Raw genomic sequence first — 14206 nt, forward strand, 5'->3', positions numbered from 1 at the left:
CCAGGCTACATCTACATCTGCAAGAATCCAGTGCCTCACAAAGGGGCAACCGCAGAGCTATTTCCACAGCAAACCCGGCAAGAATCAGAGATTCAGTCTGCATGCAACAAAAGCTGCTAAGGGTCACCAGTCTCCCAGGAGAGGAACGCAAGGAGCAAGCAGGAAGGGATTTTGTTCTCCCAGATGATACACGCACCATCTTCCCATAGCCATGAAAAGGCAGAAGAATTGGATTCAGACCAGAATCAAACAGACATCCTCCCCTGAGAGGGAACCTGGGGAGATAGACCTAACCAATCTTCCTGAAAAAGAATTCAAAACAAAGGTCATAACCATGCTGATGGACTTGCAGAGAAATAGGCAAGAGCTAAGGAGGGAGAATACAGAAATAAAACAATCTCTGGAAGGACTTAAAAGCAGAATGGATGAGATGCAAGAGGCCATTGATGGAATAGAAATCAGAGAACAGGAACGCAGGGAAGCTGATGCAGAGAGAGATAAAAGGATCTCAAGGAATGAAAGAATATTAAGAGAACTGTGTGACGAATGGAAATGGAACAATATCCATATTATAGGGGTGCCAGAAGAAGAAGAAGAGAGAAAAAGTGATAGAAAGTGTCTTTGAAGAAATAATTGCTGAAAACTTCCCCAAACTGGGGGAGGAAATGGCCTCTCAGACCACGGAAGCACACAGAACTACCAACACAAGGGACCCAAGGAGGACAACACCAAGACATATAATAATTAAAATGGCAAAGATGAAAGACAAGGACAGAGTATTAGAGGCAGCCAGAGAGAGAAAAAAGGTCACCTACAAAGGAAAACCCATCAGGTTATCATCAGACTTCTCTACAGAAACCTTACAGGCCAGAAGAGAATGGCATGATATATTTAATGCAATGAAACAGAAGGGCCTTGAACCAAGGATACTGTATCCAGCACGATTATCATTTAAATAGTAAGGAGGGATTAAACAATTCCCAGACAAGCAAAAGTTGAGGGAATTTGCCTCCCACAAACCACCTCTACAGGGTATCTTAGAGGGACTGCTCTAGATGGAAGCACTCATAAGGCTAAACAGATGTCACCAGAGGAAAAAAAAATCACAGCAAAGAAAGCAGAACAATTAAATACTAACTAAAGGCAAAAAATAAAATCAGCTACCCACAAAAGCAGTCAAAGGAAACACAAAAGAGCACACACACAAAAAAAACCCCTAAAATATAAAGAATGGAGGACGAGCAATAAGAACAGAGAGAAATAAAGAATCCTCAGACTCTGTTTATAATAGCTCAATAAGCAAGTTAAGTTAGACAATGAGGTAGTAAAGAAGCTAACCTTGAACTTTTGGTAACCACGAACCTAAAGCTTGCAATGGCAATAAGTACATATCTTTCAATAATCACCCTAAATGTAAATGGACTGAATGCACCAATCAAAAGACACAGAGTAATAGAATAGATAAAAAAGCAAGACCCATCTATATGCTGCTTACAAGAGACTCATCTCAAACCCAAAGGCATGCACAGACCAAAAGTCAAGGGATGGAAAAAGATATTTCATGCAAACAACAAGGAGTAAAAAGCAGGTGTTGCAGAACTAGTATCAGACAAAATAGACTTCAAAACAATGAAAGTCACAAGAGATAAAGAAGGACATTACATAATGATAAAGGGCTCAGTCCAACAAGATGATATAACCATTATAAATATATATGCACCCGACACAGGAGCACCAACATATGTGAAGCAAGTACAAACAGAATTAAAGGAGCAAATAGAATGCAATGCATTCATTTTAGGAGACTTCAACACGCCACTCAATGCAAAGGATAGATCCACCAGACAGAAAATAAGTAAGGACACAGAGGCACTGAACAACACCCTAGAACAGATGGACCTAATAGACATTTACAGAACTCTATACCCAAAAGCAACAGGATACACATTCTTCTCAAGTGCACATGGAACATTCTCCAGAACATACCACATACTAGGCCACAAAAAGAGCCTCAGTAAATTCAAAAAGATTGAAATTCTACCAACCAACTTCTCAGACCACAAAGGTATAAAACTAGAAATAAATTGTACAAAGAAAGCAAAAAGGCTCACAAACACATGGAGGCTTAACAACATGCTCCTAAATAATCAATGGATCAATGACCAAATCAAAATAGAGATCAAGCAATATATGGAAACAAATGACAACTGACAACAACAACACAAAGCCCCTACTTCTGTGGGACACAGCGAAAGCAGTCTTGAGAGGAAATTATATAGTAATCCAGGCATATTTAAAGAAGGAAGAACAATCCCAAATGAATAGTCTAACGTCACAATTATCGAAACTGGAAAAAGAAGAACAAATGAGGCCTAAAGGCAGCAGAAGGAGGGACATAATAAAGATCAGAGAAGAAATAAATACAATTGAGAAGAATAAAACAATAGAAAAAATCAATGAAACCAAGAGGTGGTTCTTTGAGAAAACAAACAAAATAGATAAGCCTGTCACCAGACATATTAAGCGAAAAAGAGAATCAACACACATCAACAGAATCAGAAACAAGAAAGGAAAAATCACGATGGACTCCATAGAAATACAAAGAACTATTAGAGAATACTATGAAAACCTATATGCTAACAAGCTGGAACACCTAGAAGAAATGGACAACTTCCTAGAAAAATATAACTTTCCAAGACTGAGCAAGGAAGAAACACAAAATCTAAACAGAGCAATTACGAGCAAAGAAATTGAATCAGTAATCAAAAAACTACCCAAGAGTGAAACTCCCAGGCCAGATGGATTTACTGTGGAGTTTTATCAGACACACAGAGAAGACATAATACCCATTCTCCTTAAAGTTTTCCAAAAAATAGAAGAAGAGGGAATACTTCCAGACTCATTCTATGAAGCCAGCATCACCCTAATACCAAAACCAGGCAAAGACCCCACCAACAAAGAAAGTTACAGACCAATATCCCTGATGAACATAGATGCAAAATACTCAACAAAATATTAGCAAACTGAATTCAAAAATACTTCAAGAGGATCATGCACCATGATCAAATGGAATTCATCTCAGGGATGCAAGTATGGTACAACATTAGAAAATCCATCAACATCATCCACCACATCAACAAAAAGAAGGACAAAAATCATATGATCATCTCCATAGATGCTGAAAAAGCATTCAACAAAATTCAACATCCATTCATGATAAAAACTCTCAGCAAAATGGGTATAGAGGGCAAGTACCTCAACATAATAAAGGCCATATATGAAAAACCCACAGCCAACATCATACTGAACAGCGAGGAGCTGAAAGCATTTCCTCTAAGATTGGGAACAAGACAGGGATGCCCACTCTCCCCACTGTTATTCAACATAGGACTGGAGGTCCTAGCCATGGCAATTAGACAAAACAAAGAATTACAAGGAATCCAGATGGGTAAAGAAGAAGTCAAAATGTCACTATTTGCAGATGAAATGATATTGTACATAAAAAACCCTGAAGACTCCACTCCAAAACTACTAGAACTGATATTTGAATACAACAAAGTTGCAGGATACATAATTAATACATAGAACTCTGAGGCTTTCCCATACACTAACAATGAAATAATAGAAAGAGAAACCAGGAAAACAATTCCATTCACAATTGCATCAAAAAGAATAAAATACCTAGGAATAAACCTAACCAAGGAAGTGAAAGACCTATACCCTGAAAACTACAAGACATTCTTAAGAGAAATTAAAGAGGACACCAACAAATGGAAACTTATCCCATGCTCTTGGCTAGGAAAAATTAATATTGTCAAAATGGCCATCCCGCTCAAAGCAATCAACAGATTTAATGTAATCCCTATCAAATTACCAACAGCATTCTTCAACAAACTGGAACAAATAGCTCAAAAATTCATATGGAACCACCAAAGACCCTGAATAGCCAAAGCAATCCTGAGAAGGAAGAATAAAGTGGGAGGGATCTCACTCCCCAACTACAAGCTCTACTACAAAGCCACAGTAATCAAGACAATTTGGTACTGGCACAAGAACAGACCCACAGACCAGTGGAAGAGAATAGAGTCTCCAAACAATAACCCAAACATATATGATCAATTAGTATATGATAAAGTAGCCATGGACATACGAGGAGTTTTATCAGACATACAGAGAAGACATAATACCCATTCTCCTTAAAGTTTTCCGAAAAATAGAAGAACAGGGAATACTGAAGAAATGACAGCCTCTTCAACAGCTGGTGTTGGCAAAACTGGACAGCTACATGCAAGAGAATGAAACTGGATCATTGTCTAACCCCATACACAAAAGTAAATTCGAAATCAATTAAAGACCTGAATGTAAGCCATGAAACCATAAAATCTTAGAAAAACACATAGGCAAAAATCTCTTGGACATAGACATGTGGAACTTCTTCATGAACATATCTCCCCGGACAAGGGAAACAAAAGCAAAAATGAACAAGTGGGACTATATCAAGCTGAAATGCTTCTGTACAGCAAAGGACACCATCAATAGAACAAAAAGGTATCCTACAGTATGGGAGAATATACTCATAAATGACAGATCTGATAAAGGGGTGACATCCAAAATATATAAAGAGCTCACGCACCTCAACAAACAAAAAGTGAACAATCCAATTAAAAAATGGGCAGAGAAGCTGAACAGACAGTTCTCCAAAGAAGAAATTCATATGGCCAACAGACACATGAAAAGATGCTCCACATCCCTGGTCATCAGAGAAATGCAAATTAAAACCACAATGAGACATCACCTCACACCAGTAAGTATGACCACCATCCAAAAGACAAACAACAACAAATGTTGGAAAGGTTGTAGAGAAAGGGGAACCCTCCTACACTGCTGGTGGGAATGTAAATTAGTTCAACCATTGTGGAAAGCAGTATGGAGGTTCCTCAAAAAGCTCAAAATAGAAATACCGTTTGACCTAGGAATCCCACGTGTAGGAATTTACCCTAAGAATGCAGCAGCCCAATTTGAAAAAGACAGATGCACCCCTATGTTTATCGCTGCACTATTTACAATAGCCATGAAATGGAAGCAACCCAAGTGTCCATCAGTAGATGAATGGATAAAGAAGATGTGGTACATATACACAATGGGATATTATTCAGCCATAAGAAGAAAACAAATCCTATCATTTGCAACAACATGGATGGAGCTAGAGGGTATTATGCTCAGTGAAATAAGCCAGGCAGAGAAAGACAAGTACCAAATGATTTCCCTCATCTGTGGAGTATAAGAACAAAGGAGAAACTGAAGTAACAAAACAGCAGCAGAATCACAGAACCCAAGAAAGGACTAACAGTTACCAAAGGAAAAGGGAATGGGGAGGATGGATGGGAAAGGAGGGAGAAGGGGGGGAAGAAGAAAGGGGTCCTTACAATTACATGTATAATGTGGGTAGGCAGCACGGGCAGGGCTGTGCAACACACAGAAGACAAGTAGTGATTTTACAGCATCTCACTATGCTGCTGGACAGTGACTAATGGGGTATGTGGGGGAGACTTGGTGAAAGGGGGAGGCCAATAAACATAATGTCCCTCATGTAATTGTAGATTAATGATACCAAAAGAAAAAGGCAAAGTAATGGGGAAATAGGAGCTTGGAATGAAGGACGTGACGTGATGTGACGTGATGCAGTGCTGTGGTGTGGTGTGCTGTGGTGTCCTATGCCATGCTATACTATGTGGTGTGTTGTTAATGTGTAGAAATACTATTCAATAATCCAGTGGTTCTTTAACTGTGGTCCCTGATGCAGCAGGAGCTGCATCACCAGGGCACTTGTGAGAAATGCAATTTCCTGTGAGCAGTCCAAGGCCTACTGCATCAGAAACTCTGGGGCTGGAGCCCAGCAATCTGAATTTTAGTAAGTCTTCTTATTCTTCTGATTCTGATCTGTGTATTAGTTTGAGAACCACTGATATGTAATAGATGGTAAGTAAATCCTGCCTTGTACTTTTTATCAGTTACAAATACAATTAACTACACCTCCACCCCCTGCCAAAACCTGGAAAACCTACTGAACACCAGCTGTGTAAGTAAGAAAAAATTTTATTATTCTCACAAAATAAGAAATACCAAGGCAGTCCAGGCTGTTACCCAGGGAGGGCTCAAGGATGATGTCCAGGGATCCCGGCTCTTTCTATCTTCCTATTCTGCCACTCCTGGCAAGTGGCTTTGCAAGATGACTGCTGTGCCTCCAGGCATTACTTTTACATGCCAGCAAGCAGGAAGCAGGAAGGACAAAGTGTCTCTCCTGTTTTATATATTCAGGTAAAGTAACTCTGCTCAGGGATTTCTGCTTTTATCTCATGGCCAGACCATGACAAATGGCCAACTCTAACAACATTGGAAGTTAAATCAATTTTAGCTTTGTCGTCTTTATGATAGAGAAAGTCAAGGGAAAAGGAACAGAGGTGAGAATAGTTTGGGAGAGGCCAATCTGTACTATCCTTCAACTTGCAACTTGTACCTAACTTTGTTGCTTTTTTTTTCCCCCTTGAAATTCTTGGGGTAGGTCATTATAGAAAAATCATCTTAATGTTTAATTGGGAAATAGGATCAACAAATTGTCTTTCCATTTACCCTTTAATTCTGAAATCTAATTCATAATTCTGATTTTATGTCCAGGCAGTTATTTTACATTAAGTTAAGGCTTTGGCTGAATTTGCTTTCTTGAGATTTAATGGAAGATTTGTAAAATAAGGCAAAATAAGAAATAATGTGAAATACTGCACAACTACACATATTTGGGCTTATTATAATAGAGAGCCTGAAAATTTGAATATTTTAGGGTATGCATCTATTATTTCTTTAAAATGTAAATAATAATTAGAATTTGGCTCCAGGGTTGTCACATACAATGTCCTTTATTTTAATGCATATGCATAGGTAACAATGATAATTCACTTACTTGTAGTAAGTATTATTTCCAGATTAGTATAGCATGGTTAAAACTATTTATAAGTCTCTGCAATCCTATTTATTTCTCAACAAAGACTTTCCTCTTGTATTTTAAATGGTGTATTTTCCCAGGCTCTGTTAAAAATATTACCACTTTTGATTGAATGCAGTATGAGCATATGGGCTACTGTTGGACTCGTTGGGTTTGCCATGGTAATCATTTCATTGGCAGGAAGAGATTGCAGACCAGAGAAGATCAATGATATGACGACCAGAGCACAAAAAGTTATGTCTGAACTAGAGTCGAGGTAGACATGGCTGGGTGAATACTAAGTCCCTTGTTCTTTTCACATTCTCTTTCTCTAGCTTCCAAAATTCTTGTTTTTTGTCTTCAACAAATGTCTGTAATTAAAACAACCTCTTAGCACTGCCTTTCTTAATCCCCATCATCTAGGTCAGAGGTTGCCAAATGATAGCCAATGGGCCAAATCTTTTGGTAGGGTTCATAAGCTAAGGATGGTTTTTACATTTTTACATGTTTGCAAAAAGTTTTCATGACATGTGAAAATTATATGAAATTCAAACTTCAATGCTCATAAATAAAGTTTTATTAGAGTATAACCATGCCCTTTTGTTTAATCTTCTATGGCTGCTTTCCTACTGCAACAGAAGAGGTGAGTAGTTGCGATAGAGACTGCATGGCCAGCAAGGCTAAAATATATGCTATCTGGCCCTTCCTAAAAACATTTGCTGATCCCTGCTCTTCGTCAATCTGATCAAGGGGAGTTTGGGACATAAAAAGGGAATCCCTCTTGTCTGAGATGATAATGTAGGCACTTCTGATCAGTCTTTCCTGATTTTCTGACATTTTTCACAGTAAATTCTCTTTCTGAAATTTTGAGGTCTTGTCTGGACCTAAAAAGTGATAGTTTGTATCTATCAATATAAGTACTTAGAGGTACCTATTTGATATCTATATTTCTATCAAATATAGTAGATACTAGAAATGTATGGCTTTTGAGCACTTGAAATGTGGCTACTGCAAATTGAAATGTGCCATAGGTGTAAATTATACACCAGATTTTGAAGAATTAGAAAGGAATGTAAAATCTCTCAATATTTTTATGTTGATTACATGTTGAAAGGATACTATTTAGGATATATTGCATTGATTCAAATATCTTGTTAAAATGAATTTCACCTGCTTCTTACTTTTTAATGTGGCTACTGCAAAAATTAAAAATACACCTCTGGTTCATGTTATATTCCTTTTGAACAGCACTGGTTTGAATCCTTTCACTTCTTTTTTTTCCTTCCAGGATATACAACTTTCTTTTGGGGGTCAAACTTGCATTTTATTTTTTCTAGCTTTATGGCTATAAAACTGACAAAAAAACCTTGTGTTACTTTAAGGTGTACAGTGTGATGATTTGATATATGTATCTGTTGTGAAATGAGGTTAGCTGACACCTCCATCACCTCACAGTTACCATTTTTGTGCGTGTATGAGAACATTTAAGATCTGCGCTCAGCTACTTTCAAGTATATAATAAAGTATTGTTAACTATAATCGCCATGCTGTATATATATAGGATCTCCAGAATTTATTTATCTTATAGCTGAACCAGCTTTCCATTGGCAAACCTCTGTCTAGTCATTAGAAAAACTGTAACGCGTGCTTAATCAGAGTTCACCACCTTTTTGTTTCCCCATTAGCCGCTTCTGCCACTTTGGTAAAACATTGTCTTCTTAACCAGGCAGGTAGACAGAATAGTTTAATGGGGGACAGGTATCTCCAAATTTGTTGAGTCGCCAGTAAAATTAATTATTTACTGCTGTAATTTGAAAAATGTTATTTTCTAAAGAGCAAAAAATCATTAAAAAAATAATCAGTTTCCAAATACAGCAGTTAAAAAAGAAAAAGATCAAGCCATTTTATTAACACGAGTTTTCCCACTGGTACTTCTATATTTTGCAAACTTCATAAATTACATCATGAGATATAGAAACAAATGTCGGTTAGAGGTTTATTTTTACAAACTTCAACACAGCAAATTAATGGTAAAAGATTCATAGCAAAAATTTAGAATTGAGTGCAAGTACCGAGAGGTTGTCATTTTACCTTGCTATTATACTTTCAGATCACATTTGCAGTAATGTGCTAATTCTTACTTGATTTTTTAAAAAATAGACTTTATTTTTTAGAGGAGTTTTAGCTTCACAGAAAAACTGAGTGGAAGGCAGAGATTTCCTATACATCCCCTGCTGTGTTCGCTTATTCATTCCTCATATTTGATTTTTAAATCTGCACAACTCCTCTCAACATTTTTCAATCCACTCAGCCACCTTTTAAAACAAACTTAGTTTTTCCTTTTTATTGGTTATTCCTGTGTGTAATTTAAAGCATCAGGTACTTCCCAAGACTTACTTTGATTCTATATCAGTTCCCTCTCCCCAACCCCCACATCTCCCCTTTTTCTTCTTTAGAGGCAACATTTGCAACTTACTAATTTTCAGGTTTTTTGGAATTTATCTCTATAGCTTTAAGTAATATGCTTATAGTGCTACTTTATGATTATTTTTTTAATTTGTAGGAATTATTTACTTATTTTCCTTTATCCTAGATCAGGACTTAGCTCTTACAGATCTCTTCACCCCCACCACACACATGAACATTTCCTATACACCCATTTTCCCAGAATTGTTTCATTATGATTTTAGGTAGCTCAGTAATTTGACTGTATAAATGCTATTTGTAGCTGAGCCACTGATAAGACATCACTAAAGAAATAGTTAGGGAATTGGAGTATAGGTGTAAGTATTTACCAGGGATTCAGCTCACACTGATGAAAAGAAGAAAAATTGTGAAGCAGAGGTTAAACAGATATGAAGGGTAGAATAAGAATGCTCAATATATGCTAATACGAGTTTTGAAAGAAGAAAACTAAAAGAATGAGGGGGAATATACTTGGGAAAAACAATCAAATGACTAACAGCAACATTTTTTTAAAAGTCATATTACTATCTATTCAGACTAAAGGTGAAATATTTTTCCCAATTAAGTCTGAGAGAGTTGACCATTCACAAACCCTTAATATAAAGGAATGTTAGAATATTGCTTCTATAAGAAGGAAATCAAACCCAGAAAGAAGAATCAGTATCTAAGAAGTTATGTTGAGTAAAGAAATTGCCATACATGTTGGTAATTTTAAATCACAATGATTGTTTTTTTAAAAAATCCACAGTAATAAGAGCAATAATGACTATTGAAGGGGAGCATAGGGTTCAAAGTAAAGTGGAATTATATATTATATGACCTATCATGGAACATTGTAGATGTGTCTGTATGGAGATAAAGGGTTTTAAATGGTTTGAATTGTCAAGAGGAGTTTAAATATGTGATTACACTCAAAGTATTAAAGTCAAGGTAGTATATTAAGTCTTTCTACTAAAATAATAGAAATAAGATGTGTATCTTCCAAATAAATGGGAAATAGAAAAAGAGGAAAAAAGAAGGATAGAAAAATCTAGGTAGGTAGAACACTCAAAATAATGAAAGAAATCCACATATATCTGTAGTAACAATAAATATAAATTGTTCAGCATTCCTCATTAAAGAAAGAGCTTCTTAGACTGGATAAAATTCAAAATTCAACCTTGTGCTGTTTATAAGAGATGCATATAAAGCATAAAGACATAGAACAGTGGACCATAAATGGATAGAAAAAGAAAGCCTGAGTGACTGTTGCTGAACAAATAATTAAAGTTCTTGGATGGCAGAAACTGTTTTTCTCCTCTTATTAATAAATAGACTTCATTTTTTAGAGCAGTTGTAATAAGTTCAATAGCAAAATTGAACATAAAGAACATTGAGTTGCCATATACCTCCCCCCTTCCTTCCCACAGTCTCCTGCACCATCAACATCCCTCACCAGAGTGGCACATTTGTTACAGTCAGTGAACCAACACTGACATGTCATCATCACCCAAAGTCCACAGTTTACATTAGGGTCACTCTTGGTGTTGTACATTTGATGGGTTTTAAAAAAATAACAAGTATCAACCATTACAGTATCACACAGAATAGTTTCATTTCCCTAAAACTCCCCTGTATGCCACCTAGTCATTGAGATTGTGTTTTTATTTAAATCTTTTTTATTTGCCATAAAGCCATGCTTATATTAGGGGTTGGATAGTCTATGCTTGAATTTAACAATTTTAGTAAGTCTCTTCTGATTTAATTCATGATAATCAGAGAAAATGAAACATTGTTGGTAGTCCAAAATAATAGATCTTTAATGACAATGCTGCTGCCACCACAACCAAGTAACCAAAGTCTTTTCTAGACAATTTTGAGAAAATGGTATTTCTTGCATAAACAGAAGATGAACCTCTTCAATTTTATCTTTCTAGAGCCAGGAATGCCTAGCCTGGCTGTATGGAAAACCTCCCACTAACATGTTATCTGTAATAATAAAATAATTTGAATGTTTTGTAAAGGTTATGAAATAATCTTAATTTTTTTTCTTGATTATTATTGAAAGGACTTTCACAAGCCACAGCCCTATGTGACAACCATCAGAGATTCTTGGACAGAAAGAACATCATCCATCAAGTTAACAATCCATCCATTGATTTTAACAAGAGATTTCTATGATATTTATGGACCTAAACTATTCTGAAATCCTCTCTATTTGTTTTCTATTATGCATAATAAATCACTCCAAAACTCAGTGGCTTAAAACAACAAACACTTCTTATCTCATAGTTACTATGGCCAGAGAACTTGAGGAAATCATAACTGTATAGTTTTGGCTCAGGGCTTCTCATAAGGTTCAGTCAAGCTGTCAGCTGGGACAATAGTCATCTGAGAGCTTCATTGTGGATTGAGGATTCACTTTGAAGATGCATTCATATGACTTTTGGGAGTAGGCCTCAGTTCCTTGCCACATGGGCCTCTCTGATTATTGTTTGAGTGCCACAATAACTTGGCATCTGGCTTTGCTGAGAGTAAGTGATCCAAGAGAAAGGAAGACAGAAGTCACAATGTTGTTATGACCCAGACTTTCAATGTCATATTCCATCATATCTGTTATGTCTTATTGATTATACAGGATTATACTATTCATTGTGGGAGGAGACCATACAAGAGCATGAACCAGGGGAGACAGGGATTACTCAGGGGTCATTTTGGAGATTGGTGATCACATTATGAGATATAGATATCAAACTAGTGTTTAGAAAGGATAGAAACAACATTTTTAGGAAATAAAAGAACTTAGGATTTTATCCCTGTTTCCATTTTCTCTCTCTTACATAATGACGTTTCCTATTTAAATCAGCATTTTGACTTTTCCTTAATTCCTACCTTTTCTAGATTTAAGTTTAAGCTCTTGAAAGTTATGAAAACTGGTGAAATTTAGAGGTTTGTCCACTCTTACTGTATATAAATATTGAGGCCTTAATAGCCACTCTGGCATGAATATCTCAATATATATATAACTTGATAAGTGTATGTGTGTCTCATTTGAAGTAAAACTGTCTCCCATCACTACAATAATTACCTTCATTTTATATGTAGCTTTTCCTAAAGACAAAAGTTATTTCTTTTGTCAAAACTTTAACTGTTTCAATGCGATTGAGGCTGCACTTAACATGATGATAGTTTTCTTTTTTTTGATTGTCATCTTCTAATCTGAAGTTATCCTGTATTCAATGAAATTAATGCCTTTAATGTTTTCCATTCATACTAGAACCATAGTAGAAAGTGCTTTTTTAATATTTTTAAGGGAATTATCTATGAAAACCTGCCTATAATTGGCTAAATGGAGACATTAAAGAATAAAATACCTCATTCCTTTCCAAAGGGTTGCTTCCATGAGGTGATAGAAGCTTTGGAAAGTGGGTGCAATTTTATGAAATTGGTGGCTTATGACGCATTAAAATCTAGAAGTCTGCATTTCATTTCAATTGAGGTATTAGAAGTAATGGTCTTTACTTATAACTGCATTATTTTAATACAACCTCAGGGATAATTATTTTAAAATCAACATCATCCTATGTTTAAATGAAAATTACAAAATCTTGATTTAGAACTTTAGAACTTAAAAGTATGTGTAAGGTTGGAGGCACTGGAGGGAGGGGTGAACACGTTGGACACTGATGATGTGCCAAAGTCCCCGGCTGTTGCCCCCTCCCAACCTGAAAAATGTGCCTTAGGCTAGCCAATCCTTGCGCTGCTGTAAATCTAAGCCCTGCCTCCCCCTAGCTTCTTTAAAAACTCCCTGCCTGTCTGGTCGCGCATGACTTCTCCAGCCAATATTTACAGACTGGTGAACCTCACCCAGGATTGCGCTCAAATAAACTGCCTGGCCCTTTGTTGCCTCTCGTTGCTGCTTATTTCAGTTAGAATTTATCTTACATTTGGTGCCAAAACCCGGGAAGGAGCGTGAGCGCGGGGCCCCAACCTGCCATTGGTGACCCTGCCCCGTACTTCCCTGACCCAGGACCTCAGCCTGCTCTCCGCTGTGTGGACTATTTTCCAGTGAGTCCCTCAGTTTCCCCCAGTCTGTTTCCCTTCCTAACCTGTTTTCACTTGGTCAGTTTGAAATTGTAGCTACGTCCAGGTTGGAGCATCCAGCCCCTTGGGCATCCAGCCCATCCGCTGCGGGCATCCGGCCCACCCCTGGCCCTGCGGTGTGGGAGATGTCCCTCACCCAGGCTCCCAGGACGTCTCCCATGACTTGGTGCACTTGGGACACTGGGCACTCCTCTCAGTGGGATTAGTTGGGAAGTGGCGCAGACATGGGGAACCAGCCCTCGAAAGCAGAGGCTCAGACCCCACTGTGGTGTCTCATTTCTAATTTGGCTACTCTATATTTGTCCCAGGAAGTTCGCAAATGGAAGCTAGTTTTTCTTTGCTCTGAGACTGGGCCTCAGTATCCCTTGGACAATCAATCTCACTGGCCCCCTGAGGGAACTTTCGATTTTGGCCTCCTCACCGACTTGACTAATTATTGCCATCTGAGTGGAAAGTAAGGTGAAATCCCATATGTGCAGGCTTTTTGGACATTGTGCTCCCGCCCAGACCTTTACGTTAAGTGTTCAACAACCCTGGCCCGATCTCCAGTTAAAGATTGTCAGCCTCTTACTCTGCCCAGTCCTTCTTCCTTTTCAGATCTGCCAGAAAACCTTCATCTCCCACCTCTCTCAGCTCACTACCCCCACCCCTCTCTGCCACCATCTTTAAGTTCTTTGT

General features: G+C 37.5%; 1 long non-coding RNA gene across 1 annotated transcript in view; it reads left to right on the forward strand.

Moving 5' to 3' along the window:
• Positions 1 to 13310, forward strand: part of LOC108395147 (uncharacterized) — a 113576-nt gene extending 100266 nt beyond the window's left edge. Inside the window, exon 4 of the long non-coding RNA XR_001852617.3 lies at positions 11493 to 13310. This is a non-coding gene — a long non-coding RNA (uncharacterized lncRNA). The remainder of the gene's footprint in view (positions 1 to 11492) is intronic.
• The last annotated feature ends 896 nt before the right edge of the window (positions 13311 to 14206 follow it).

Source organism: Manis javanica, chromosome X, assembly GCF_040802235.1.
Source record: "Manis javanica isolate MJ-LG chromosome X, MJ_LKY, whole genome shotgun sequence".
Classification (NCBI taxonomy): Eukaryota; Metazoa; Chordata; class Mammalia; order Pholidota; family Manidae; genus Manis; species Manis javanica.